A 6,000-nucleotide genomic window follows, 5' to 3' on the forward strand; every position below is an offset into this window, starting at 1 on the left:
GGAGGGCCGTGCTAACACCTGCTGCTCTCTGGCAGCAGCACCATGCCCTCCCTTGTTTTAAATGCACTTTAGAACAACACGCAGCAACACTACACATGAGCGGGAGGAGGGAGGTATGGGGTCTTCACACACCCCCGTTCTCTACTAGCCATCGGGCGGGGGCTGGGAGGAGGTGTTGGCTGTCCGATTGGCCTCCCTGCTGCTGCGGAGCCTGGGGCGGTCTGCTTGCCTCCACCCGGGGAAAGGGTCACATCTCTTGGGTCTGGTGCCGTTTCCCCTCTGGGGGTGAGGGTACCTGGACCTGGGGCATAGAGTATGTTTGGGGAGTATGATTGTGTGTACATGTCTATGTATGTCTATTCCTACGTTGGGTGAGTGCTGAGTGTTTGTATATGTGTGCATGAGGGTGGGAAAGCATGTTTGTGTCTGTGTGTGCCTGTTTGTCTGTGTCTATATGTCAGGTCGGGTCTTAGACTCCACCTCCTGGGTACTCCCAGGCCCTCCAAGTGTGGAGGCCTATCTCCCCTCACCACACTCCCCGCTGGTAACTGATGCCCTCAGGGGTTGGTGCATTGGTGATTCTTGGTGTCTGGGGCTGGGCGCTCAGGTATGCACCAGCTCACTCCCGGTGGCTACTTGGCGGGGCCTGGTGCCTGTCGCCGGTCAGGCCTCTTCCGGGGCAAAGGGGCCCTCGGGCCTCGGCCTCGGGCCTGCAACTCGGTTCATTCTGGCACAGCTGGCTGCCGGCAGAACCGGCGGGCACGCGGTGCAGCCCCTCTGGCTTCTGCTCCATGGCTACTGGGTGACCCCCTCGTCTGGGGATCTCCTCAGCCCTTCCCAGGAAGGTGGCACGGATGCCCTCCGGTGGTACTCCTTGGGCTCTCGCACTCTGGGGCCTCTGGATGTCTGGAGCCTGGATCTCCTCCATGCCTGCTTCATGCCCTGGGGACGGAGCTATGGGCCTCCACACCCTCTAGCAGACCGTTACATGGGGAAACCTTTTGTATACAAGCGTGTTGATCCACACAGGTGTGCACACGGGTGTTCACTGTTCGTAGACATAAACTACACCTTTCTTAGCTGCTACTTCAAAGCACATTGTGCGCTGTCTGTCCTGCGTGCTGCACAACAACTTTCAATATTTAGTATTTACTGCTGTTCACACTTAGCTAGATTAACGTGATGGTGTTGTGTTTAGTATGTTGCTTTGTTTTTGTTTGGTTTTTTTTGCTTGTCTTCTCTTCTTTTTCTCTCAACAGGTGATCCAGGAGATTTTTTTTTTCTTTCTCTTTGTCTTTGTAAGTGCCCTTTCTCACTGTCCCTTTTCCTTCTGTTTTTCTTTTCCTTCCTCTCTTTCTTTATCCCTTTCCTATCCCCAGTCATGTCTGTCCCATCTGTAACAACTGAAAATAAAATAAATAATAACAAAGTTTGATCAAATGGACCAATACGGCAATGCCATGATGATCCATTTGGCAAAATAAATCCATTTGGTATCCTTGTTGGTCTTCAGACAACAATTCTGACGGCTTAAGAACCAAATGGGACAGGCAAAAAAAAAGAAAAAAAAAAGAAAAAAAAGAAAATGTGACTTGTTTCTCTGTACGAGGGAAAAATCTCCTTGAAATCCACAATTCCTTTTTGTTATTTCTTAGTGTGTGACGTATTTTATTGCCTTTATGATTGGTGCAAACAGTTTCCTGATTCATAATGGAAATAGATTTTAGACACGCAGTGATCAGCAGGAGCAGCTTGGAGTCCAGTCTTCTTCACACTGAGGAGGGACATATATGCAGGAACAGTTGTCATAACTGTTACAACCACCAGATGGCGAAAGAGTCCCACTGCAACTTTAAGCCATGAAGGATGTGTCTTGATGTTTGCTTGTGATAAATCTGCTTTATGTGAGTCTTTTTCAGAAAGTAACAGTAATATGTCTGATTATATGTCTTTAATCAGTAAAGTCTCGCTTTGTTAGAAATAAATCAATAATAAAATTGTAAACATGCAGCTGTATGTTAGAAGTCAAAGGGTCCTTAAGTCTTCTGTAAATTGACGGGGATCAAATGAAGGACACAAGTATCTGTTCTTACTCTAATAAATGCTGCTTTAATATCCAACAGACTATTTTCCTTCCTCATCAGCAGTAAACAGCTCGACTCCGTCTGTGCATTTGTGTCCTCCATACTTGTTCACACAGACATCTCAGGCTTGATGCCACGATGCAGTGTAGAAACCTGACAACCCTCTGACTCATGTTCAAATGTTCAAGGACATTTCTCAGGATCATGTATGACCCCTTTTGAAATTTGGACTTTCATTAATAATATTTGTGTTTCTGAGTCATTTTGTGGAGACTTCTGTCCAACATAGTGTCCAAATGAAGCCTGAAGCTTTTCTTCACCCTCTTGTCAGATGGTCAGCAACAAAACTGTGTTCCAACCAATGTCTGATAAGAGATGAGACACAGCAGCTGAGCAAATGATCATTTCATGCTGAAGACATCCTCAGACAGAATTAAATACATACATAAACACAGCCTGGTGCCAATAACACAGCTAATGACACTGCTGTATCACTGGCTTTACTGATTAAAGACCATATCTGAAGGAAATCTTTGAACACAACAGAAAGTGACCTTTTAAACACTGAGTGTCATCCTCACCTCAGTTCAGTCTTCAGCTGTTCTGTGGTCACCATGACTGTTTCACTGTACTCATCAACTAGTTGTTAAACTGTAATAGACTTCATTTGAAATTATTTGTTGTGAACAAGTGTAATACTGTAGTTTAAATGTAGCCCATAAACACGACATTATACAAATCTGATGAGCTGCTGATGAAATATTTGAGTGGTAATTTCAGTCGAAACTAAACAAGTGACTAACTAATGATGCTTTGATCCAGTTTACCAGGATCTATGACACAATGCACTTTATGATAAAGGCTTTATTCAGCCTAAAAACATGTCAGAATATAAAACGTGGACAAACTGAGCTGAGGTGCTTTAACCTCCTCTACATCCCTGTTAGCAGGATGAAGGCGCCCTCTTGTGTTGTGCATCACTTTCAGATTTCACTTGTTAACCTGCAGTAAGACAAAACTTCACTGAGCCTTCAGCAGCTTCAACATCATCAGTAAAGACAGATTTAAATATGTGTAATATCACACTGTGTCAGTTTGTTCACAGGAGTCACAACCTGTAACACTGATGCTGCATTCAAGGACCATTACAAACATCTGAAAGGACTTAAGAACATCAAGAAAATGTGACTTGTTTCTCTGTAATGAAGCTGTTTTAGTGAAGAAAGTTGAAAGGTCACAGAGCGACTGCTGAATCTTCTGCTCTAAACATGAACTCTGAACTTTGTGATGCTTCAGGAGGAAAACTGCTTCAGTTATTCTCTCAGATTAGTTTCATATTTTCTGCATCAGATTTCAGTGAGATCCTGGAATGAAGACAGAAGAAAAGACTTTGTTCAAAGTTTGATTTATAGTTAAACCTTCCAGTTTATTCACACAATAAAACATCAACACAATATATGAATTCATTCATTAAAATCACAGTTTTTCCTCATTTGTTTGATGATTTTGACAAAAACAAACACAAACACACACACATGGTCTGCCACACTCATAAAGAGAAATGTCGAGGTTTTTCAATACAAATATTCCAGAAACATTTAGAGGATAGAGAACTTTACATTTTCATGTGGAGAAATATTTTAGTAAATCAAAATGATGATGAGCAGTGATAGCCTCCATAAACAGTCACAGGAAAGATCTCCTTTAAAAACTCAGAAACATCAAGAGAACAACTAGAAGATGTGGAGGTACCACCCATAATGTTTGACTGACAGCTGATCTCTGTGCAGAAATGATGGAGAGAAACTAAAATGAAACTAAAATACAGATTTAAACCCACAATATGAAAGACTTCAGTCTATTTCACTTTAATCAACTCAGCAGTGGCTCCATAATTGTAAACCCTGAGTCCAGCATAGAGCGGCTGAGTGAATGTGGTCTGGACTCTGTGGAGGAGAGTCATGGTTTCAGAGACGCTGTAGAAGGACAAAATACCTGCTCTGTGATCCAGGTACACTCCTACTCTGGAGGAACGAGGACCTGAGACACGAGTTTGGACGTTGTTGTACCAAAATGTATAACTGTTGTTGTTACATTCTAATGACCAAGATTTGTCATTATGTCCAAATTTAGATTCATCCCCAATCCCTGCTCTGCTGATATTCTTGTATGCGACTGCTACATAAACTCCTCCCCTCTCCACTCCACCTCCCAGTAACAACGTCCAGTCAGACTCTCTCTACTCAGGACCTGAAACCATTCAGTGAATCTGTCTGGATGATCAGAATAAGACTGTTGTTGATTCATTAATGTTACTTTTCTGTTCCCTCTGATAATAACATCCATGTGTTTGCTGTGTTTGGATCCAGTGTGATTTCACATGAATATTTTAAGAATCCTTCTCTGGTCTTTGGCTCTGGTGGATCTGACAGTAAAACATCCACTTCAGTGACTGTCAGTGAGATGTTTGTCCATTCCTCTCTCAGAATGTCCTGTAGTTTATCTCTGACCTCTGACACAGCTGCTGTCACATCCTCAAAGTAGCTCAGAGGACGGATATTGATGCTGGATGAGTCTGTAGACTCACTGAGTGCTGACAGTGAGGGGTAGTTGTGTAGAAACTGGATGTGATCCTCTGTGTGTGAGAGCTGCTTCAGCTCAGCATCTTTCCTCTTCAGCTCAGTGATCTCCTGCTCCAGCTTCTCCTCAAGCTCTTTGACTCGACTCACTTCAGTTTCCTGCTGGGATCTGATCTGCTGCTTCACATCAGAGCTTCTTTTCTGGATGAGATGGATCAGCTCAGTGAAGATCTTCTCACTGTGCTCCACTGTTTGATCAGCAGACTGATTGATGGCCTCCACCTCCTGTTGAAGCAGCTTCACATCTTTCTCTCTGTCCTGGATTCTCTGCTGGATGTTTTGTCGACTCACCTCCAGCTCTCTCTGCCTCTCAGTCCTTTCTGCTGCAGCTGAGACTGTGTCGTGGCCTTTATGTTCATCCACAGAGCAGAGATAACAGATACTCTGCTGATCAGTGCGGCAGAACATCTTCATCACCTCATCATGACGAGAGCAGATGTTCTCCTGGAGCTTCTTGGAGGGCTCCACCAGCTTGTGTTTCTTTAATGGAGCTGCTACATAATGAGGCTGAAGGTGTTTCTCACAGTAAGATGCCAGACAGACTAAACAGGACTTGAAGGCTTTCATTTTTCTTCCAGTGCAGACATCACAGGCCACATCTTCAGGTCCAGCATAGCAGTGATCAGCAGGAGCAGCTTGGAGTCCAGTCTTCTTCAGCTCCTCCACTAAATCTGCTAACATGGTGATTTTCACCAGGACAGGCCTCGCTGTGAAAGTCTGTCTGCACTGAGGGCAGCTGTAGATTTTCTTCTTTTCCTCTTCATCCCAGAAGCTTTTAATACAGTTCATGCAGTAGCTGTGTCCACAGGGAATAGTCACCGGATCCTTCAGTAGATCCAAACAGACTGAACAGCAGAATTTTGTTTGGTCCATTTGATTCATGTGCTGTGCCGTTTCACCGTCTCTCAGTGACTGTCAGACAGTTTGACTTTCTCTGAACAAAAACAACCTCTGTGCTCTGAAGGAAACAGATCTCTGCTCTTGTTCACCTCCTACAGGAAATGAGGCTCACCAGCAACTGCATTTACACCATGTTGTTTAGACCCATCCTGATACAGACACATCTGTGAAGGGAGGCTCTAAAGAAATATTCCACCAAGAACTATTTAGATGATGACGGTCGTGGTCCACAATGTTTTAAAAAAAAAAATCAAAGAAAATTAAAACAAACATTATTTTGTAGTTTTTCCTGTGTACACAGTCACAGTAGATTTTAAATTAAAACATCAAGATGTGCTTGAAATGCAAACTTTCAAGTTTAATTCAAGGTTTGAGTA

The 6,000-nt window shown here is 43.6% G+C and overlaps 1 pseudogene; it reads right to left on the reverse strand.

Moving 5' to 3' along the window:
• Positions 1 to 3,473: 3,473 nt before the first annotated feature.
• LOC120436844 lies at positions 3,474 to 5,656 on the reverse strand (annotated as a pseudogene).
• Positions 5,657 to 6,000: the final 344 nt, after the last annotated feature.

This window comes from Oreochromis aureus, unplaced genomic scaffold (assembly GCF_013358895.1).
Source record: "Oreochromis aureus strain Israel breed Guangdong unplaced genomic scaffold, ZZ_aureus HiC_scaffold_245, whole genome shotgun sequence".
Classification (NCBI taxonomy): domain Eukaryota; kingdom Metazoa; phylum Chordata; class Actinopteri; order Cichliformes; family Cichlidae; genus Oreochromis; species Oreochromis aureus.